Consider the following 25,095-nt stretch of genomic DNA (forward strand, 5'->3'; position numbering starts at 1 on the left):
TCTTTGGATCAGATTCATAAGTAGTATCCCCTTTGCATTCTCTTATTAATACCGTCATCCTTTTGAAAAGATTTTCTAACAAATTCTTCTTCCACATTTTTCCTCTGCTTCCTCAAAGCACTGAATACTAAAAAGGTCTTTAAATAAACTGAAAGTCTATATACAAGGCCACCTTATTTCATGGATCTTAAAGTCTTGACTAGAGAGTATCTTGTACTCTACATACTTTCAAACATTTTTGTATTTTCCAACTCAGAATCTTTGACAAGATTACTTTCCATGGTAAATTTTAGCTAGGTGCTTCCAAGAAGCAATACATGAAATGAAATATTAGCATGTACTACAAGTTCCATAGTCTTGTTTTTATTGAGAAAGTCTTTGGTTAAACAAATAACTGCTTTGAAAACTAGTTATCTAGAAAGCAAATTCCTTAAAAAAAAAAAAAAAACCTCTAGCTTCTCCTAACTGTGCTTGCTAAGGATATCGTACAACTTGTCCACAGAGAGTGATTATCCACATCAGGTGGCATTAGTTTATTGATCCAATGAGGAAATATCTTTAATGAGCATATACACTAGAGCCATTGAAGGAAAACAGTTCCGTTTAAACCATACCCTCACTGAATTAATATCTCATAAAACAGATATTCCAGGCCACAGAGAGAAGTGCTGTTGCGTGCTAACTTTTGCTTGTAAAGTCAGACAGGCTCAAATCAGAAGAAACACAGGGAAGCAGTAGAGCCAGCTTGCTAAACAAAACCCTTTTCATAGTTTCTTTACATCTCCTTTGAAAAGGTGTTCTAGAACTTAACATGAAAAGCACATATGCCAAGGCAAAAAGAGCTACAACACCGACCTCACTGGTATTTAATGATTAGATTAACATTTCCAGTGGGGCTAGGGAAATGCAGCGAAACATTTCACCACAACTGAGGTCAGCTTTGAGTGAAGGGTTAGAAAAGGGGTAGGGTTAACTGTTAGGTCCGGAACTCTCTTTGGCTATCTATAGAACCTGCATTTTTCTCTAACTAAATATGAGGGTTCTCCCTATCTCAGCAAAAATCCAGAACAATAAATCATAAAACAATAAATCCCTGAATGAGAGTGACAAGAGATTCATAACTGGAAATAACTTGAAACAGTCACCCATCAATGAACATAGAGATGGGCAGGATGAGCAGTGAAAGGGTTTTAGCTTTGAGGGCTTACGATGTGAGACTTCCGCTATCCAAACCATGCATGTTATTTTGTCCATGGAATAAACTGCAGCCAAGGATTGCCAGTGATGGAAGCAGATGAACTCAGCGTCAAGACAACATACTGGACTCATAGATGACACTATGTTCAGGACATAGAAACACCAATGGATCTGCTAACGTCAAGCTCCTGTAACCAGATACTCAGGTGTGTCCTCTCTCATTCCTTACAGTAAAATACCTGCTGCAATGCCTTCTATCTGCCAAGTATTGAGCTGGCTACTGAAGACACAGAAGGACATGAAACATGACCACTGACCCGGGCAAGTCCACAATCTAATAGATGAGACGCACATGCAAACAAATCATATCAGGGATCATAATGACAGGTACAAGGACAATGGTGGGTTGAGAGGGGATATTAACTATGCTATGTTTATGTTGTCACAGGGTGTGGGTCAGCAAGGCTTTCCAGAGGAAAGTGAAAGTGAGGTCGCTCAGTCATGTCTGACTCTTTATGACCCCATGAACTGTAGCCTGCCAGGCTCCTCTATCCATGGGATTTTCCAGGCAAGAATACTGGAGAGGGTTGCCGTTTCCTTCTCCAGGGGATCTTCCCAACCCGGAGATTGAACCCAGGGGTCTCCCGCACTGCAGGCAGACTCTACCATCTAAGCCACCAGGGAAGCCCAGAGGAGGGGGTTCTTAAATCTGTTCTTAAAATATAAGCAAAAAAGTCCATTAAGTGGATAGAAAGATGCTCCAAGCAAAAGGAAGAGCAAGTGCAAAGGCTAAGCATAAATATGCATACTGCTTCTGTGAAGCTGCAATCAGCCTGATATGAGTGGAAAGGTGGCAAGTGGGGATCACCCTGTAAGACCAAATAGGTAGACAATGGCTGGATCACAGAAGGTCTAATCTGTAAAGCAAAGCTATTTAAGTTTTAAGCAGTGGTGTAGCACTATCAGATCTGGGCTTTAGAAGAATCTCTGGCAGCAGAACTATGCATGGTTTAGGTTGGGGAACACCAAAAGTGGAAAAATCAAGAGAAGTCTGTAATACTCTTGGCAAGAGTACAAATTAAGGATATGCTGCAATGTTCAGAAAGCATAAAAAGTAAGACATAGCAATCAGTTGGATGTAGGGAGGGATGAATAAGAAAGAAGTGTGTGACTTGGGTGGCTGTTTGGGTGACATTAACCAGGAGAGGGAGAATAATAGTTATAAGGAAGTAAGTGCATGAGAAGAGGCAAGGGTGCACGCTTGGGGGCAGAAAGGAATTGAAAATTACTGCTGCTGTGGGCATGCTGAGTGTGAAGGGCTGCAGGAATCTAAGAGGACATGTTAAGCAGGCCACTGGGCACGTGGACCTGGAACATCACACCACAGTCAAAGCTACTGTCACATAGATTTGAAGGCATCCATATGCAGAAAGTAGCAGGAGTCTTGGCATGAATGAGGAATCTCTTCTTGTCCTTCTACTGAATTAATGAATCCACTGTCCATTGCCTGTCTTCTATTTCCCTTTCATCGCTACTTTCTACCTTTATTTCTTAAGCAAAAATATTTCATTTGCTAGCTTTTCTCATGCCTCTTCTCAACTCCTTTCCAGTGTTAAGTACAACTCTTACTTTTTGATCATTCTTTACCCCTTCCTTATTTTTTTTTTTTTTTGTTTCTAATGATTCTAACTCTGTAACAAAAGGCTTATTCCTTAGCACTATTCTAAATACAAATTTTTCTAAATTAGGAATCTTTATTTTTTTAATTATTAACATTTTATCATGAAAAACTCATACAAAGACTAAACTACAGAGTATTCTAACAAAATCCCATATGCTTCAAGAAGCAGCTATATTTTTCACAATAAAATAAAATCCATACATGACTACTGCAATCATCTATGAACTCATTCTCCTCTTGCACGAGAAAATAACAAATACAAGAACAGGTCTTCTCTGTAGATGTTCACATTTTTCATCCTTAAACTCTTCCCTGGTGTTGTGTACCATTCAAGCAAACTTCCTACTTATTTTCTCTTTATAACAGCCTTGTGGGTAGTCAGGTGGTACTATTTTATCCATCAGACATGAAAAAAGAAGGAACTTAAGATTTGTATTAGGTGACCTGCCCAAAGTCACACACAATCAGAGTTTAAGCCAGGAAACTTTGATGTATTCCTTCAAATCTGCCTCAGTGTTTTAAACTCCCAGGGCGCCATGAACATTAGTTGATGATAATTATATTATCTTTCTATAATGACATCCTTTAAATTGTTATTATTTAAAAGTTTCTTGATTCAGCACGTCCTGAGTATTTAATAGAGCTGTGAATTTAACATACAACAGCTATTTAAAAGCCAATTATTTGCAGGTAAGAACAAATCGCCTTTGACAATGCCAGTAGAGTCAGCCTTTTAGATTTTGCTTCAAGAGATTTGTGTCACTCTTAATCTAGGTGATCCTCTGAAACCTCAAGGCTCTAAGACTCCCTTTCTAAAGTCCAGGGTTACCTCAATGAGCTCAGGGTCTCTGCCCAGAATAAGGAAAAGGCTTCCAGGACAAGACAACAGCTCTTCTTCTATATGGGGTCTTGATCCTTGCTTTCCAGCCCTATCCTTAAAAAAGGAGGCCTTTTCTTCTCAAGGCTCACATCATTCTTCATGGCCACTAGATGAATAAGTAGAGTCAGATCAGGAATTACAAAGCTATGCCAATTTATACCAGCAAGAACCTGGTATAGGATATAGAAGTGAATGGATTCTAAGTATTAAACCCAGGAGGATGGAATTTAACACTGGATCAGGTGGAGTTTACCACATGCCAAACATTTCTGGATTTTATCTTCTAGTTCTAGTAGCTAGCAGTACCTGTAGCAGTTTGCTTACTGGGGTTGAGAGACGGGAACTTCTTCCGCAGAATGTTAAAAGACGGAAACCAAAAGTTAAAACTATAGGGAGGGTGCAGTAAATTTATCTTGAGAGACTTAAAATAGGTCCCCAAACCACTATATCTTTCTGGAAAGATCAAAAGATACTTCCTTCATTAAGACATCGAGAAATACATCACTGATAAGAGTACGAATATCTTTTAAAAGCTCTGTGGGGCTTGTCTGTATATGTCAGGATGCAGGTGGAATATGCCACTGCTGAAATGTCCTCCGTGATTTTACATGAGATGAGGGATCTTGGAGAAGCAAAGGCCAAGTGGCAGTGGTTAACTAACCAAAGCAAGGATATATCCTCCGTCATGGGCAGCAGAAAGCAGACAATGCAGGAGTCTGAATGTTTTGACCCTAATGGATGTAACAGTGGCTCATTGATTATGGTTTCCTAGGAACAAAACAAATGGGCAATTCACCTCTAAAATATTCCCTGATCTGTATAAAGAAAAACTCAGACCAGAAACCAGACTTGAAGGTTCACAGACTACAATAAAGCTAGTTTATGGACTTGAAGCCTCTTGAATGAGAAAAAAATTTTATAGGTCTCCTTGAGGAAGGACCATGCAACACTGCACAGATATGTACTGAAAGTCTTTCTTCAAGTCTCTCCCTAGAGTGACTGCAGGTCATTTTCTAAAGTGACCACATATGGGAGAAAGTGAAATACCAAGTCCTTTCAGGGGTTTCTAGACACAGACAGGCTCTGAATCAACACTGTTTTCTAGGATTTTGGCAATGGCACCCCCACTCCAGTACTCTTGCCTGGAAAATCCCATGGACGGAGGAGCCTGGTGGGCTGCCGTCCATGGGGTCGCTAGGAGTCGGATATGACTGAGCGACTTCACTTTCACTTTTCACTTTCATGCACTGGAGAAGGAAATGGCAACCCACTCTAGTGTTCTTGCCTGGAGAATCCCAGGGATGGGGGAGCCTGGTGGGCTGCCGTCTATGGGGTCGCACAGAGTCAGACATGACTGAAGCGACTTAGCAGCAGCAGCAGCAGTAAGCCCCACGCTAGACCACCAGTTGAAGTTGGGGCTAACACTGGCCAGTGATATATGGAGTTTTGCCTCAAGTTCTTCTTGCAATAGGCCCAACTGGTCCATGGATGAACCTATGATTTATCCCCAGTTCCTAAAAATGCAACTGAAGTAGACATGTCTAGCTCTTGGCAGAATTTTCACATTGGCTTCCAATATCTACACACATAGGGATGGAGGAAAAATACATAAAAGTTGGAATGGATCTTATTTAAGAAAATTTAGTTCTTACCAAAATATCAAGTTTTCAAATAGTATGCTTATAGCACTGCCTCAATCAATTATGCTTTAAAATATGAAACAGGAATTACTTCCTGACACCAGAGCCAATGAAGTAGATTCTTCTCATTTCTATGCACTGAAAATCTGCCAGCATTTGATCACTCCATCGTCAATGACAGCCTCAGTATAATCTCTGCTGTTCATCCCCAAGGACAGCTAACATCTCTGACTTCTGCTCTTCTATCTCTGCTAGATATCTCATATTTTAAGTCAGTCTACTTGCTTGTAGCCCTTAGAAATAGGTTCACTGATTAAACCTTGACCATTTACTTTCTCTGTCAAACTACATTATTTCCAACAGGACCATAAGTCACATTAATTGTGTCCTTTTACTTAAAGAATGAGTGGATAATACATAATTGCTTATTATCCCTCTCAGCAATTTTTTAAACCACCATGTAAGAATTCTGACTTGAAGAATCAGAATATCTCCAGTGTCTGGAAGAGTTTCCAATAGATTTTCAATAATAGGAAGAATGTTCAATAGATTTTCAATAGACTCTCTTAGTGCATGCAAATATAAAGCAAAATCTGGCACACTGTAAACCACGCAGAAACAAATTCATAGGGGAAAATGTACTGCTTTGAATTATAAGGATAATTCCATTTTCATCCCTCAGGAAGATAAAAGCAGATTGAGAAATAGCTAATCACATTTTTTAAGGCTTTTGAAAGCTTCACATTATGTAAAATACAGAATTTTGGAATAATATGTTGCAGGATTATGAGAAAAAGGTTCTCCTATGTAACATCATCTAGATGGAAAGCCTGTAAATAAGAGAGTCACATAAATAGTTGGTTTTAAAAATTTTTGCAATGAAGAAATTGCCTGTTCATGTATGTTATCTTGGTTCCTTTTGTGTGTGTATTAAGTCCCTTAGGTCATGTTCAACTCTCTGTAACCCTATGGACTGTAGCCTGCCAGGCTCCTCTGTCCATGTGTGATCTCAAATCTAATAGCAACAGAATTTGATTGTTGGAACAGTCATGAGTTAAAAATGAAAAGGAAAATTAATAATTAGTTTATAAGCTGTTCCTGGTTTTTTTATATTATACATTCCTTAAAAATATGAAAAATTTGTTTAAAAATGTGATATTATAAGGAGAAATTTTCATTCTGAGAGTTAAAAAGTTTTATAAAATCACAAGGTAAATATTATCTTTCAAAAATAATATTTTAAAAATAAACCTCAGTATTTTATATATGAGCTGTAATTTTGTCATTTTCCATCACATATCAATTCAGTGTCTGTGGATTTGAGCTTGGGTTCAAAGCGTGTGAGCTTTAGCCTAAATATCCAACATTTTAAGCCTTCAGATAACAATTTCCAGCTTTATCTGATTTCAGTTTGAGAGACTAAGCATTTTAGTGAATATGAACATTTTAATTTTTGTTATTCCTATTTTTCAAAAAGGGTAAAAATAAAATTTCCAAGTAATGTGACATTTGCTGTTGCTAATAATTAATATTTAGATTATATTTTTATGAACACTTATTTTATGTTAGGACTGAATAAAACATCGTTGTATGCATTAATCCATTTAATACTATAATATTGTAAGATGCTATAATTATCCAATTTGAAACCAAAGCTGAAGAGTACAGTAAATTGCATATGATTTCAGAGCTAGTAAGCAGATGAACCATTTATAAAGATGGCATGATTACCGGTCACCCCTGTGTAATATTTAGAAAAACTGATTGTTCAGCTGCTATATTGAAAATGTGAATTTAGTGTAGGAAAGCAAGTTTAGGGGTGTAGATTATATCAACATGGATTACACGAATGTTGAATATATGAGAGCTAAGAACTACATATTTTCTTAAATAATTATAACTATTGTTTTAGAATTTCACATAATTCAGATCTTAAATGTCAGAGCCCATTTGTCTTACCCAGTTGTTCAGTACCTGAATCTTTCAGGCAAGCCCAGTGTACATTGAGATTACTAGTGAGGTTCACTTAATAAAGAAAAATCTGGCACAAGGAAGGGAGATTTTGTCTTAAATATTCCAAATCTACTGTCTAACCTAAAATCTATTATTATATAACACATAATATATATTAAACATCTAAGTCATGAAGTCAGGACTTAACTTGGATAACTTGGCTAAAAAGTCCAGTCTTTCAAAGTCTTTGGTGTGGTGTGATATTTATAACAATTAAAATGCTCCCTGTGTTCAATATTTTTCAAGTAAATATGTACATTTTCAATATTTTTATTTCAAACACTAAACTTTTTATAATCAGTTTCAACTTTAGATAAACCGCTTTAAAAATAACCCAAAGTGTACAAACCAAATTTACATAGTGTCTACTACTTAATGGTCCAAATTTGAGTACTTGAAGATTTATGTATGATTTGCCAAATATTTTCTCACCTCTAAAATCTTCTGATGTATTAATATATACTTATGGTATAATGTAAAGCATTGCTAATTTTTACTTGAATATGCTATTTCAACCAAATACTCATATTCAAATCTCAGCCTTTTGTTTATAACCTAATCTCTGACGAGTATGAATTCAAATGTCTCTTCTTGGTCTTTAAAAAATAATATAATTCACAAATATACTTGTATGATATTCAAACTCAATGAACCCTATGGGACTTGTGTGTGTGTGTATGTGTGTGTGTGTGTGTGTGTGTGTATATATATATATATATATAAAATTTGATAATGATGAGCATATGCAAGTTATATAACATAATTTTGTTATGAACACTCTCATAGATAATAAAATATAATATGCCCATCATTTTCAAATTTTATATACACACACACCAAACAACATACAATAAACTAACTGGTATTTAAAAATATTGTTGTTGTTGCTGTTTAATTGCTAAGTTGTGTCTGACTCTTTTGGGTATTCTTGCTGGGAAATCTCATGGAAAGAGGAGCCTGGTGAGCTACAGTCCATGGGGCTGCAAAAGAGTCAGATATGCCTTAGCAACTAAACAAAAACAAATTTCAAAATATAAGTTTTTGGGCACAACTACACTGCAATATTGCAACCACCCTGGAAGACATAATGAAGAAGTCAGGTTCTTGCTCCTGCACACAGAATCACCATGAATGGGAGCAGTAGTAAGTGCATACTGTGTTGCTCATATTTAGCTACTACAAGCAGCAGACATTCCCACAATGACATGATTTATCAAAGCAGAAATCATATCTTTATTAAATTAAGACAGCATACAATTTTTCTTTAACATATATTACAATAGCATTTCTAGAAACTTCAGTTTATATTAAAGCTCTGAAAAGAAAAAAATCAAACTTTGTGTTAATACAGGAAACAGTTACATTCTGCTGCTGCTGCTAAGTCACTTCAGTCGTGTCCGATTCTGTGAGACCCCATAGATGGCAGCCCACCAGGCTCCCCCATCCCTGGGATTCTCCAGGCAAGAACACTGGAGTGGGTTGCCATTTCCTGCTCCAATGCATGAAAGTGAAAAGTGAAAGTGAAGTCACTCAGTCGTGTCCGACTCTTCACGACCCCATGGACTGTAGCCTACCAGGCCCCTCCTGTTCATGGGATTTTCCAGGCAAGAGTACTGGAGTGGGGTGCCATGTCCTTCTCCAGAGTTACATTCTAGGAGCAGGTAATTACAAAGGAGGTTCACCCTTATGTGAACTACCAATAGACTCTTCAGTGGTAGTACAGTCTATGCATGAGGAGATCATATGTTTATCAAACTGTCCCACATTTGGCAGGATAGGGCACATCTCAGCCCCACCCATCAAACATCAGTAAGGTCCCACAGTCACTGCAACAACCTAAATGCTTCCTCAATTTAAAAAAAAAAAAAAAAAAGCCATAATGGCATTGCTGAGAACCAACGGCCTAAATCATCTTGATTATCTATCTGTGTGACCCAAATTCATCAAAAAACTGCTCAGACCCTATTTTTGACAGAGCTGTAAAGTTATGTGAATATAATCAAGAGTTAGAAAATAAGCTTCCATGTGTTTACAGTTCATGATCATTTTCTGCCTCAAGAACAGGGCACATCACTTGCTGCAGCGAGGACCCACCGCACCCAAGTGAAAGTCACTCAGTCCTGTCCGACTCTTTGCAACCCCATGGAGTATACAATCCATGGAATTCTCCAGGCCAGAACACTGCAGTAGGAAGCCTTTCCCTTCTGCAGGGGATCTTCCCAATCCAGGGATCGAACCCAGGCCCCCCCATATTGCAGGCAGATTCTTTATCAGCTGAGCCAGAGGGAAGCCTGTGCCTTTTTTTTTTTTTAACCGTACCCAAAGTTTAAAAAAAAAAGGTGGCACTTTAGGGCCTTGTTACCCATTACAAAATTAAATGTATGGGTTTAAATACCTTTACTAACTCGTTTGTAAGTGAGTCAAAAGTAAAGTCTAATTAAAAGTAGTTGCTAGTAGAACAGTTTCTTTTATATCTGAGTTTCACCTTGAAATACATTTAGCATCCTGTTTATTACCTGAAGCTTCTCTTCCAATCTACTTGCTTGAAATGTTCAATTGCATTTCATGGCACCTTTAAGCTTAATTAAATTTTTGCAACAGCAGGTCTGCCCTTTAAGGCAAGATATTTCTTCCAATCAATATGATTTTAATACAAAAATAAAGAGCCTGCAAAATTTACTTTCTCATTTTTGGAAAGCAAATACTATTTGCCTATAAATAAATGATAGTTTCCCATGGCTATTTTTAAGGGAAAAATTAAGACAGTCTGTGGCAATATGAAGGCATTTAAACTTGGAGAAAAAGAAGAATGTTTAATCCTTTGAGATACCATCTAATCCTAGACCCCTATATTTCATCAAACTCTAGGCAACGAAAACATACAACTCCCATTTGAATCAAAATTACTTGACATTATTCAGCTTTATGATTTTTCTACTATTTGGATTATGTTGCCAAGACCAGACAAGCTAATGTATCTAGGAATAAATCTAAGCTTAACAAAGTGATTCTTGTCTCTATATCTAATTTGATTGACAAGAAGGCAATTTCTTTTCCTATTTTTAGTTGCTTCCATAATTTTGTGGCAACTGTTGATTGCCAATCTGCAGCAGTTAAAAGGAAAAGCCATAGACAGCAGGGCACTGCCCACTATTGTCATCCTAGACTGATTCTCATTTCCCCAATCCCAGCCCACACATGCCAGCACTAACCTCACCCCATCCCCCAAGTAATCCATCAAGCAAGCCTGTACTCATTGGAGTCAGGGGTCCAGTTGCACAAGCTAGAAACAAGAAGTCATTTTTAATACCTTTCTTCCTCTTCCCTGATCCCTCTGATATTCCATTCAGAGCCCAGGCAATTCTACCTGCTAAAATGCTAATAGCCACCCACAGCTGCCCATCTTTTGCAACAGGAGCTTTTTCTAAACCACCATCACGTCCTACTCGACAAACAACAGCCACCAAATTGGTCCATGTAGATCTACTCTGTTCCAACCTCTTCTAGCAATATTTTAAAAACTAATACCCAAAATATGACTTCACTGCTTAAAATGCTTCAATATTTCACAAGTGCTCATAAAACAAAAGTCCTTCGCATGCATTCTAAAGCCCTGGATTTTATCCAGCTCTCCTAGCTCACTCCATACCTTGCTACCTTTGCTTGTATCGCATGGTCTAGTGTCAGCCCCTCACTCCAGACAGGCATGCCTCTTTTGGGGCCTTAAGCATGTCATTTCTTCTGCCTGGATTCTCTTATTTAAGGAGATGGTATAATGAGAACAATGAGAGCCGGAGCATTGCAACAGCAATTGGGGTTCATATGCCAGGTGCACAATTTTACTAGCTGTTTGATCTTAAAGTCTCTGGGAACCACAGTTTCAGAATCTGTAACATGGGGACAAATAACAGTCTATATCAGAGGTACCCTGAAAGTGACAAGATCTGATACACTTAAAGCATTTAGGAACTATCTGGCACATAGTGAGCCTTCAATATTATCAGATGCCATCCCTTCTCTCTTCACCTAGCTAACCCCTACTAAGCCTTCAGATCTTGGCTTCTGTGTTGCTTCCTAAGGAAAGAATCCCCTGATCTCCCCAACCTTACCAGGACAAACTCCTTGTCAGGAATCCTTTAGCCCCGTGTATCCGTCCATCACAGGGCTTGTCACAGCTGCAGTTTCAAATTTATTTGTGTTAATGTCTGGTTTATGTCTAACTCTCCACTAGATGTAAAACTCCTTAATGGTAAAAAAAATATTTTTGGTTTTATACAACATTACCTTTTTCCCCAATACCTAACACAGTACCCAGAATGTAGTAGCACTCAATAGATAACTTTGAATAAATGAATGTTCTACCTTCTTCCTTGCTTGCCTTCCCTCTCCCATCACTTATCCTCAATTGATCAAAGTCCTCTGATTCCTGTTTTATTTACTGGTCTTCCCCAAATCTCTCAGTTGGGATTGATCACTATCGGATCTCCCATTGCTATATTTCTCTTCTAGAGAACAATAATCATATTTTACCTTGTATCAAGCTACAATTGGTCTTTCTTCAATTGCCACTAGGGTCAGGTTTCTAAAATTTAAACTTCATATACTCAGTCTGATGTAGTTAAAGTTTTCTGATGCCTTCTCAGAAGGTTAAGTCAACCTCCTTAACCTGATACACATAAAAATCACAACCTGATTCCAGCCAACCTTTTTTTCCAGACTTTTTATGTTATACTGCCCCTAGCTCCCTTGTCAGGTTTAGACAGGCATTCTTTGCATGGAACAGAAGGTACCTACCACCTTTATGAAGAAGCATGACCATCACATCTTGTGGTCATAAAAAAGAAAAAAAAAGTAATAGATTCCAAAATAAATCAGAAAGAAAACATTTTAAAGGGTTGCCTTGTTTAGTTCTAGACTCCAAAATAAGTAAAACCTTGAGTCTTGTCCGTAAGATGCTGACTCACTAACTGAAACAAGGTTATTTCTTACTTTTGCAATACCGATGTCTGGAAGTTGTGTGTTGTATGTGTCTGCACACACCACAATGTTTGTGGGTCTGGTAATAAAGCGAGAAAAACGTCTCCACCATGAACGGTCAATGTGGTAGAACATACTACTGTCTTTAGGTCTTCATCCTTCCCTCCATCCTTGCTTTCTGACCAGTGAGTGGCTTTGGAGTTTCACCATCTGAAGGCGAGTACGGTCTCTTGCACTGTTGATGTTGGGAATGGCCACATAGCTTGTTTTGACCATCGAGATGCCAGTGACACTTGGCCAATTTAGATCCCAGTCCTTGAGAGACATCACCCTTATCCACTCACCCACGAGCTTCTGGCATCACCTGAGAAGAACATGTCTGGCTAGCCCACTGGACCAAGGAGGACAGGATGTGAGAGAATTGGAAGGGACTTGAGCCCATATTAAAACTTGGAGCCAACAGTCAGATCCAAACCAACGCTAACTAGCCCCAGCTGACCAGCTTGTATGCTTCTTAAGCCACTGGGACTGGTAGAACTTTGTACACAGCATATTGACAAGAGCTGATTCATAAACATAGTCACTTTGATAATCATGTGGGGAATTTTTTTCCTTAAATACTCACTGTATTTTTAAATTTGTGAGCTGGTCCTTTTAAAGCCTGCTCTTCCTTGTAATCTTAACAAGTAAACTCTTTTTCTGGATACTTTATCCCTGAGTCACCCTCAACAAGAACAATCCATGAAACTGCATTCAAAATCAGTTTCTAATCACCGTGGGGAGTAGTGTATTCCTGAGTCGTTTGTCTGCCTGATATTCTCCCCTTGGAATAAGTTCTTTTTCTAGGAGATGTCTGTATTCCTCATCTTTACAATAGACTTCTGGTGGGCTCCTTCCCCTGAATTTAAATTTAAATTCTTCTATTGGTTCTAACCCCCTGACATAGATGACACTGTTAGCTAGTTTTTGATTCTTATTTAGAAGTGATTGAATGTGGCAAGTTTATCTTCCCAAAATGTCTGCAATAATATTTTCAGTTCTACATACTCTCTTAGAATTTTGCCACTCTAACATCAAGAGGTGCAACCTATTTCCCAACCTGTTGAGCCTAAGCAGAACTTTGTGACTGTCTCAGCAAACAGAATGGAGCAGAAGATCTGACTTCCATAAACGGTAATGAACTTTCTGCCTGGATTTCTCTACTGGAACTCAGTCACCATATTATGAGGAAGATTCAGGCTACATGCTGGCATTCCAGCCAACAGTCCAAGCTGACAGCCAGCATCAACCATCATATATGAGAATGAATGAGTCTTTAGATGATTCAAGCTCCCAGCATCTGCTCTCAGCAACTGCTCCATGAGCAGAGCTGATGCTTGCCTGGACACTATACCAGGGGCACAGGATATCAGTGTCCAGCTGCAGCCACTGGCTTCCGTGAAGTAGCCCTAGTCTCAAAAGCAGGGAAAAGTCAAAGTTGCACTGAAAAAGCTTCCTCTCTCATGCTCTCCCTGCCCCTTGCAGCCCTCCATCCTCAGACACTCTTTCCACTTGTACCAGCTCCATACAGACTTCAGCCTCTCTACGGGGTTCTCACATTTGTTTTCATTTCTCAGTTCCTGAACTCTCCACTTCTTTCACATTTATAGATTCCTAGGGGTTGATTTTAATGTGAAGAGATTGCAGTCCATGCTAGTTCACTATCTTAACAACAGATATATAAGAAGTACAGAGAAGAGAAACATTTGCTTATCTACCAGATATTTACACTTCGGATTTCTCTTCATAGTTGACTAATTTTCCAAATATTGTCTTGACAAGATAAAGCTGGAGAGTGTGCATTCAGACAGATTCATGGGACCATCTTGGCAGATGCCAATTTAAGGAGGGTCTCTGGTTTGGATGACATTAGTGTCCAAGATGTCCACTGTCCGTCGGTCACCACTGGAACTTAGTACAAATCAGACAAAGGCTTGGTTCTACCTAAGTTTGCATTTCTCCGCTCCAGCTGTATTTAAACAGAACTCTATCATTGGCAGTTTATAAACAAAGAAACCAAACCACAACTTAGATCTACTAGTGACAAATTCGTTACCCACCCAAACATTTCAAATCATTTCCTGCTTCATTCAGAACAAACTGCAGAGTTCTGGCAGCAGGGCTCAGCTATGTTTCCCAGTGCTGTTCTAGTTCCAATGTGTCATCTGTACTCCTAGGTCTGCCTTCTCCATAGCTTTGGGGAGGAAGGCTACCAGTCTTTTACTTCAGCAAAACACCTCTCATAATACAAAACTGCCTTGTCTTAATGAGAAAAAACAGAACTGCTATTGGTTTTGCAAAGTGAAAGTGGCTCAGTTGTTTCCAACTCTTTGCAACCCCATGGACTATACAATCCATGGAATTCTCCAGGTCAGAATACTGGAGCGGGTAGCCTTTCCCTTCTCCAGGGGATCTTCCCAACACTGCATTGCAGGTGGATTCATTACCAGCTGAGCCACCAAAGAAGCCCAAGAATATGGAGTGGGTAGCCTATTCCTTCTCCAGCAGATCTTCCTGACTCAAGAATCGAACCAGGGTCTCCTGAATTGCAGGCAGATTCTTTACCAGCTGAGCTACGAGGGAAACCCCCCGTTTACACTTGGTTTACAGTTGGTTTGTAAACTAGTGCCCAAACACAGAGGGAAGGGAGAAACCAAAGAAAGAGGCAGACCACTCCAGACTGGAAGTGGTAGTTTTAATAAACAAGGGAACTTACATATGAGGCTTGATTTGTGTGACCACAAGACATGTAGATCTCTACCCCCACCCACCAGAATCTTAAAGGTTTGCATAGAGACCTTAACTGGGTTCAGTCATACATTCAGCCAGATGGTCTCAACAACAAATCTCAACAAGTCTCTTAAGGACACAGCTCCATGTGTGGGTCTGGTGGGCAGAAGGTACATTGCAAGGGTAAGGGCAGGGGTAGGAGTGAGGAGTCTCCAACTCCCTGGGCTCAACTCAAGAGCGAACCATCAGTAACATCCTCTTGATGCCCTCCTCCAACACTTTGTCTATGAGGTCTGCAGTACCTTCATACTGAAATCAAGCAGGACTTTGTGGGGCTCCTGGGCACAAAAGCCTTTCTGTGTCCCCCACTTCTTGTTGGCAGGATATAGGCTTCATTCAGCCCCCAAGACATTTCCTGAGTTCCAACAGAGCAGGTTGAAACAGCTGCTAGTTAGGGAAGGGAAGGGAAGGGATACAGAGACAAGGGAGGAAGAGTCAGGAAACAACAGTGCTACCCTGGGGCAGAGTCCTGGTTCCCCCTCAGGGATACACATAACAATATCTTTGAGTTGTTTTGCGGACCCTGACATCCCCATCAAATGGGAGAAGGTAACTGGATACTGCCCACAAGCACAGAGATCCAAGACAGTTGGAATCAGGAGGCGAATGATGGTAACTCCCAACTACCTCAAAACCAGCCAATCAGAAGAATGTCCACAAGCTGATCATGTCCTCCTCTTTGAACCATTGCCATAAAACCCCTCACTACCCTCTCCAGATCAGGACACACAATTTTGAGGGCATTAGCCCAGTAGCCCCCTTTGCCTGGCAAAGCAGCAAAGCTTTTCTTTTCTACTTCACCCAAAACTTCTGTCTCAAAGATTCAAGTTGGTACCTGTGTAGAGAGGCTGAATTTCAGTGACAACACCTTAACGTTCTCTGGCTGTATCTACTGCTGTGGCTTCATCCAGGCTCACAGCCCAAAGCTGAAAACGGTGACTTTCACCATGTGATTGCTGAGCCTCTTTGATTCTTTATATTTTGAGGGAATTTTATTTGCTCCTGGAGAAGAAAGAGTAAATTCCTAATTGATGCTTATGGTTGGTACACACTAGGGAGTCCATACTGTTTATTAAAATGATTAATGTTCTGAGGTAAAAGGATTAGAAGTAAAAAAAAAAAGTTTACAAAGGCTAGGAGAGTCAGATTCATTCATCTGTACAGATGGGATAAAGCTTTGCTCCATCTGCTGCTGCTTCCATTCCTTTGCAGATAAGAAAAGTAAGGTTAAGCAACATGGCTGAAGTCTTGTAGTTGCAGGGGTCAGGGTACCCAGTGATCTGGCTCAGTGGGTTCCTGCTCGGGCCAGCAGCCCCAGCAAGCACACTCCAGAGCAGTCAGCATCTTTGTTTGCTATATTAACAATATGGGATCCCAGGCACAGGGTGACCTGTCTGGCCACAAACACAGAGGTTCTGAGAGTGTCTGCTAGAGCACAGAAATGCATCTTGGGCTCCGTGAGAAATCTTAAAATAGCTCCCATGTGGCAGCACTGCTTGGATGGCTTTGGAAAGACAGCCAGTAGCCAACAACCCAGAGGAAGTTTTCAGTTCAATGTTGAAGAAGCTTGCAGCCCAAAGTCAAGGGGCTGGAACTTAGAGTTCTCATAATCCAGATTCTTATTCATCCCTGTGGATATTGAGGAATGTTTAAGTGGGAAACACTGTCAAAGCTGAAACAAAGAATTGTTTTATTTAATGTTCTTGTTCCTGATTCACTCTGGGTGGTGAGTAACATGTCTTTAGGTGGGAGGGTGACTGACAGGAAATTGTGGATGTCTGGTGATGGCTTTCAGTCTGTACCTGCCCATCAGGTCACAAAGAATGTTCTGTGAAAAAACTGGAAAGTGGGGGAAAGATAGGAGAAGAATGTAAAGTCACTTGACTCTCAAGGTCACCAAAGTACTCATTAATATCTTCAGATATTGGGCTCTGAAAAACTCATTTTCAAAATGAATGCGATAATTCACCAGCTATTAGTTCAAAAAGGACCAAGCTTGAGAGTTGGCAGGGCACATGGCTGGATCAACTGCTTTTTACTTTGCCCCTAACACAACATCATGTGAAGGCAGGCATTTGATCATCCTAGAGATAGATTTAAATTGTCATGAGAGTTAAGGTAACATCAATCAGAATTAAGCTAAAATCCCCTCTATTTTCAGATTTGCAAAATCATTGTAAGAACTAGTCTTCCTATTCTTAAAAAAAAAATCTAAGAACTCTTAATGAGCAGATGAAATCTATCAGGACAATTTTCCCACATTTCAACAGGGAGTAAAATTTTTCGAAAAATAAAATTTAAGGGGACAATAAACAATAAACATAGGAAAATATTCAATCTAAATAAGAACACAAGATGCAAATTAAAAGGATAATAACCAAATTAGCACCAATTTAAAAAGAAGATAATGCCCACTGCTGATAAGGAAACAGTGGAATGGGCAATTCTCTTTGACTGATAGAGTGTAAATTAATTTACCCTTTCTGGGAAAGAAAAAACAGCAATATGCATCAGGGGATTGCTTTTAGCCTTTAGAGCGGTGCTTCTATTTATAGTTATCCTGCCTAAAGAAATAATTTTAAACACAAAGCTTTATGCAAAGTTGCTCATGCCACTGTATTTTAATACTTGTGCTTAGTATTACTTAAAAGTCAAAAATCAACCTAAATTTCTATATATAGTAGAATTTAAAGAATAATTGGTTGAATATATAATACCTACATATGTATAAACACACAAGAAAAAATGTTAAATACTAGAAAGAATATTTTTTAAATATCTGGATGATGAAATTCTCCAAACTCTATAATGTTCATGATGAAGTAAAATCCTGAAAATGGACAATTTTTTTAAAATAAGAAAAGTGAAAGTTGTTCAGTTGTGTCCAACTCTTTGCAACCCTATGGACTGTATAGTCCATGGAATTCTCCAGGCCAGAATACTGGAGTGGGTAGCCTGTCCCTTTTCCAGGGAATCTTCCCAGCCCAGGGATTGAACCAGGTCTCCTGAATTGCAGGTGGATTCTTTACCAGCTGAGCCACAAGGGAAGCCCTTAAAAATAAGAGATATTCACTAAAAGTAATTTTTAAGTGTGTTTTTTATCCATTAGAGTTGTATCCCACTAAGTGACCTCTGACTTCCATTAAAATGATATGAAACTTGTCCACATCTTTCATTACAAAGGAGTTCAGTCAATTCCTGGACCCTGATAAAGATTCCAGCCAGCCTTATGGAAATCTAGTTCTGAATCCAGAATTTGCTGAAAGCCTCTCACTCTCTATTATAAAATCAGCCAGACATCTGAAAGTTAAAAGCTCTGCACAGCCTGTTTCCTTCATCAGCCTCAGCTGGGCTTCTTTTCCATTTTTTCATGCCAGGCTTACCCCAGTGGTTGGCTTTCCAATGCCAAATGACCATAGAATGGTTGAGATTGAGTTCTTCGGCAGCTTCTCAGGTAAGAGGATTAGCTTCGAGATGGTCTCGGTTGTTGTTAACTTCTAGTGGTTGGCCACTGCGCACCTCATCTTCAAGGCTCTAGTCTCCTTTCCAAAACTTCTTGAACCACCAATGCACCCTATCTATGTTCCTTATCAGTTCTGGGCTAAATGTGCTGTTTATGTTGCAAGTTTTCTCCACTGCTTTATAACCCATTTTGAACTCAAATAAGAAAACCCCTTGAATTTGCTTTTTGTCTAACATCATTGCTCTACTCTAAAATATAAATATAAACATACTCTAAAATATAAATATAAAATAAACAGCAAGTAATAAGTCATTAAGTAAAATGACCAAATAAGTCATTTAAGTAAAAACCATAAAGCAAGAAACATGCATTAAATGATGTATAACATAACCACATTTAAGAATCTATTCCAATATCAGAGAAGTTCAACAATGTTAAACCGCAAACACTTTTGCACCAACCTATACAAAACATAATGAAAAGTCAGTTATATCACATCAACCTTTTATTATTTGTGATGGCTTCATTTTAGGCAGGTGGATTGAACTCAACTGTAGCCAATTTCATGTACCAAATCAAGTCATAAAGAATTCTACTATAGTGGAAAATGAAGTATGCTTGCCCTAAGGTGAAACTTACTTTAGTCATGGTAGAAAAGTGACCTGATTAAAGAAGAAACTGGTTAATCTTAAATTTGTTTTCTAAATCTGTTTCTGTTGTGTAAATAAGTTCATTTGTATCATCTGTTTACATGTAAGTGACATCATATGGTATCTACATAAGTGAATCACTTTGCTATATACTTGAAAGTAACACATTACAAATCCACTAAACTACCATATAAAATAAAAATTTAAAAAATAAGAAGAAACTGATTATATTAATTGTTTTCTTAGTATGGCCATTCAAAAGAAATTTCCCGAACACAGCAATTCATTTTAAAACTACAGAAGTTTAGAGCACTTGACAAAAATATATTGCATTGTGCAACAAAATCATCTCTTTTCCATAGACCAGATATATAGTCTTTTTTTATTTTGATGGCATGGAATCAAGGCAATATTTTAAGACTTAAGTACCCTCTCTCCTCATCCCTCCAGTGTCATTTGTCACAAAATAGGCACTTGCTCTATGATTACTGAAGGTTTTTCAGAATATTGTTTACTTGCCTTCCCGATCACCAACTAGCTCTTCCCTACTCATTTCCTGAATGTTTTGAAGTTGCAGGTTTTTCTTTGCAGACCTTGGTCGTATTCAAACCAGGAGATATTTTTCTGAAGGAACCAGGAAAGTTGCAAAGAAGAGAATGTTTCTACTATTCCACTATCGACTCAAGCTCTAATCTTTAAAAATAAATAAACTAAAAGTAATGGGAGCAACAGAAGACAGACTGAAGCAGGAGAAAAACCAGAGAGGAAGAATATCCCCAAGATGCTGGCATGATGGAATAGTCCTAAGAGCAGCAGACCTCTGAATAAACACGATGGATGTGGAGGAAAGGTCATTAGAATGAAAATAAAATTTTGTGTAAGAAAGGGGATAAAGAGGAATAGAACTGAAAAGGGAATACAAACCAAAAAAGAACAATTCCTCAGTTAAAAACATGGGTTGCATGAAATGAAGCCAACAATTGAGGAGGCTAGGGTTCTGTTTTATTAGAGTTTCATCATTTGTCTAATATTTGTTTCCTTGCTTTAACTGGCAACACTCTACAAAGACAGCAATTGAGTCCCTACAAGCCTCCTCTATTACCTCTTCTATGCTCTGTGAAAGAGCCATTGCCTGTAGGAAACTTTAGAAGACTGGGAAACTGGGAATCCCTAATCCTTGTGCTATTTTTTGCCTTATATAACCATCTCTGAAAATCTATTTTTGGCCATTAAGTAAATTTCAGGCCTATAACTGTACACCCATAGACATCCTTCTGAAAGATCACACCACTGACAACAACACAGGAAGCAATCACGTCCAGACACATACAGGAGTGTTTGTGAATCATTGCCTGTGGCTTCAACTTTCCCTAAAGCCAATTATGCACAGTTTGCAAATGTTTACTGGTCACATCAAAGAAACTCATAAGCGTCTACCATGGGCACAGCCTATGCCAGGAACATAAAGGGATGCAAAAGTAAGTGGCTCTGTTTTCAAATAATTTACAGTTTTATGGGGAGGATCAAGCAAACAAAAAAGAGAGACTACTATTAATACTACTACTAAAGAGAAAAATATATGTATACATATGTATATCTATGGCTGATCCATGTTGACATATGGCAGAAACCAACACAATATTGTAATTTCCCTTTAATTAAAAATATATATATTTTTTAAAGTGAAATATAAAATGCCCTAGAAGTCCATAAGAGATTAATTCCTATTAAGGGATTTAGAAAAGCTCTTAAACTGGATATTGTTTGAGCTGGGGGGGAGGGGGTGAATATAGTTGGAAAGGCATTTTGAACAGAGAAAAACCTGAGTAAAGGTACAGAGCTGAGAAATTATATGCTGTGTACAGAAAGAACATCTAATCCAGTTAGGGCAACTGAGCAGTCCCTGTGAGCCTCACGCTAATTACTAAAGCATCAGATCTATTAAAGAACGCTGCTTACTTCTTCCCTCTCTCAACAAGGCTGTATGGATACTGCTCAAAAGTATAGTTCTTGGAGCCAGAATGCTTGGATCTAAATCTGTTCTTTGCCAAGTCCTTGCTGTGTGACCTGTGGCATGCAAATGTACTTTCTTTGCCTCCATTTCCTCTCTGCAAATTGAGGATTATATGGACATGTATTTAATAGTGTTGTTACAAGAAACAGAGACTTTAGAAGAATCCATGGCCCATGAGAAACACTAGTGTTATTGGTTATTATCCCTCTTATCTAGGGACTCTGCAGACATGGAAGACCTTAAAGAAATTTTTCTAATCTTTTCTCCCAGCTTCATCAAACTAGTTTCTGTAATTTATTACACAGAAAGCCTGTGTAATAAATTACAAAGGGGGTGGAGGAGCAGAAGTTAAGAACTAACCATTAAATAACCCGATATTCTTGCATTCAAGTTCTTAAAACATAAGATAAAACAGCTCCTCTGATAATTCTTTTCAACTGTAAGCAAAAAAACTCATTGTACTTGCTCACTCTATTAATGCAACACGGCAAATCAAAAAAGAGCTAGTTTCACAGCAAAGTGTTTAAAGTTGGGAATTACTTTATGTGTGTTTATTTATTTGCTTTCTTCCTTAGCCAGAAGCATTGGCCTCTTCAAAAATCCCAAGTGTGTCCCAACTCAAAGATTCACCAACAGAGATAGAAAAGGCTTTCCTTAACCCTGTTAGGATCCCTGGCTGGGTCTGAAAATTAAACTGACAAAGACAGATTAACAGGAGAAAAGCATAAAATTTTATTCCCTATGTTTTAATGGCAGGGAGTCCGTGTGAAGAAATGAAGACCTAAAGGAACAGTTAAACCTGAGAATATGTATACTAGGCAATAGAGTGTACAGTTGTATAGAAACTTGATCAGTCAAATAGTGTGATGGAAATGTAGCAAACAGCGGGGTGGGGGGAGAATTTAGCAAAGGCCTATTTGTTCAGATTCTTCTCAGTGTCCTTTTCTCTAGAGAAGGAAGTTCCTTTCCTCCAGGGAGGGCACCTCTCACGTGAGGGTTTTATGACCTGTCTCAAGGGAGAAGGATGAGAAGGGCAAGGTGACCTTCCTGCTTCTGCCATTTCCTCAAACTCCTTCAGCATAAAATATTCAATATGCCAAGGTGCCATATTTTGGGGGTAGGGAGTCTTCAACTGCATCACACACTAGTTAGCTGAGCACAGTCCACTACTTACCTCTGTTTCCACAAAGAAACCCAAACCAGCCCTGGTTTCCACTTTCCTCTGTACATGTGTGCCTGCTAAGTCTTTCAATTATGTCCAACTCTTTGTGACACTAGGGACCATAGCCTGCCAGGCTCCTCTGTCCATGGGATTTTCCAGGCAGGAATACTGGAGTGGGTTGCCATGCCCACCTCCAAGGGATCTTCTCAACCCAGGGATCGAACCTGCGTCTCTTATGTCTCCTGCACTGGCAGGCAGATTCTTTACCACTAGCACCACATGGACTTGGAATAAAAACAAGGAGATTTTTGTGAACTTATTTTCCTTCCTCTCTCGGCATGCTGCTTTTTTCTTTTCCTCATCTGTTAGTTTAGTGCAAGAAACATAGGCTACAGTTAAACAACAGAAGCAGAGTCAAGTCTCGACTTAAAAATAAGTTTGAGTCCTAGGGTCATTTTTAGTACTGATCCCTTCTGGAATATGACAGGAGTAGGGTGACCAGTAGTAACCTACAGACATAACCTAAGAGCCATGGAGTACGTGCTTAGCAAGACACTAAAGTCAAGTACAAAGTCAGCTCTGCTTCACCCCAGGACTCCCGGGCTTTCTCCTTCCCCACAATGAGGGACGAGCCGTGCTCTGAACTGTGGCCTCCTGCTGCACAAACACGGGCTATAGAAAGTGACATCATCATCTGAGAAGGGAAACAAGAGTGAAGGAACCTTTTGTGGAGAAAATATTATCATTCATTAAGACAGTGCTATAGACTTCCAAAAGCAAAGTTTAAGATCAAATTAATGAACTCTTTTCCATTCAGAGATACTTTCAATAGCTACCGCTCCACCTCTTCCCACTTACACTTTCTCTCTCCCCTGAGATATGAGAACTACTTCTGTGTGTGGCTTTATCTCCCCTTCTTCACAAGTCCCTAGGCAGATAGAGACATAAGTCTTTCATTTTTCTCACGAGCAAGACTGAAAGGCACTTGGACAGGGGAGAAAGCTAATTAGTATTTTTGTTTCAGTATAGGGTTCTACATGCCCTTACCAATTATAATTGCATTATCTGCCTGGAAATTCTATTTTACAACACAGCAAAGGGAACAGATGCCTAGAAATACTTTTTGTTGTCTTCTTCCTCCAATTTACAGATTTCTTTCTCTCAAGTGAAGACTTAGTTTATTTACTGAATTATAGAACAGAGAAATTGGTCAATTCTAGGCTTGAAAATGTCTACCACAGTCCTCTGAATAATGTCCTATGAATTAATTAAATTGAATTCCAAGTTTTTTTCTTGCCCATATATAACTCACATTTGTCTGATTTATTTTTCAGAGAAACATTGGAAAGATATTGCTAGCTTTCACTAAATAGCAATGTGCTTGCTTATATTCATATGGAAGCACTCTAAGTCTTTCAAAGAAACTGTTATCATTAACTCTCAACAGTTCTGTGAGACATGGGCCACATTCCTATCTTTGAAATGATAACAAAAAAGTCAGCTCTGAAAATCTCTTGATTAGGAATATAACACCATAGATCTATCAGTAGGAACTAATGTGGTTTCTTTCCAGCAAGCTATTTCAGCTTTGAAGTCCCATGTTCTTTGTATTACTGGAATTGTTTCTGTTCTTAAACAAAGGTTTATTTCTGCCACTAATTATCTATATGACTTCAGGCAAGTCATGTAATGTCTCTGCATCTGAACTTTCTTATCAGTAAAGTGAGTAAGGATTTCCAATTAAAAATGGAAATGTGACACCCATGGAAAATGATAGAAGAAGCTATAAAATGTAAGAAACTTTTTTTAAAAAAAGTATGGAAGAGGAGATGACAGAAGACAGGACATGTCTACAACACTGCAGAGGATGAAAAGCAGAAAGAGCAGTAACTGATGGCAGGCAAGCAAAACTGCAACCAATTTGACCTCAGAGGAGAAAGTCAGTGAGAAACCAGTAGATTGTGGGAAACTAAATTCCCCCTCCCTCATCTACACTCTAACATCCAGAAGCGTAATATGTTACCTTACATGGCAAAAGGAACTTTGCAGATGCAATTAAGGATCTTGAGATGGAGATAGTAGCCTGTATTATCCAGGTAGGCCCAGTGGAGACAGGAGAGGCAGAGCAAGATGTGAAGAAGGAAGCAGAAGTTGGAATGACCAGGGGCCATAAGCCAAGGAATGCAAGTAGCCTCTACATGCCAGAGAAGGCAAGGAGATGAGCTCTGCCCTGGAGCCCTCAGAAGGAATTCAGCCCTGCGAACACCTTGATTTCAGTTCCATTAAGGCTCACGTCAGACTTCTGTCCTCCAGAACTGTAAGATAATAAATTTGTGTATTTTTAAGCTACTAAAATTGGGGTTCTTCTTCACTTTCTGCCATAAGGGTGGTGTTATCTGCATATCTGAGGTTATTGGTATTTCTCCCAGCAATCTTGACTCCAGCTAGTGCTTCATCCAGCCCAGCATTTCATAGGATGTACTCTGCATAGAAGTTAAACAAGCAGGGTGACATTATACAGCCTTGACATACTCCTTTCCTAATTTGAAATCAGTCTGTTGTTCCACATCTGGTTCTAATTGTTCCTTC

At 39.0% G+C, this 25,095-nt stretch overlaps 1 long non-coding RNA gene across 1 annotated transcript; it reads left to right on the plus strand.

The window, feature by feature from the left end:
• The first annotated feature begins 394 nt into the window (after positions 1 to 394).
• Positions 395 to 24,851, plus strand: LOC112580890. The gene is made up of 3 exons (XR_003105227.3): positions 395 to 1,584; positions 18,595 to 18,671; positions 19,902 to 24,851. It is a non-coding gene; the product is annotated as an uncharacterized LOC112580890 (long non-coding RNA).
• Positions 24,852 to 25,095: the final 244 nt, after the last annotated feature.

Source organism: Bubalus bubalis, chromosome 20, assembly GCF_019923935.1.
Source record: "Bubalus bubalis isolate 160015118507 breed Murrah chromosome 20, NDDB_SH_1, whole genome shotgun sequence".
In the NCBI taxonomy this organism is placed as follows: Eukaryota; Metazoa; Chordata; class Mammalia; order Artiodactyla; family Bovidae; genus Bubalus; species Bubalus bubalis.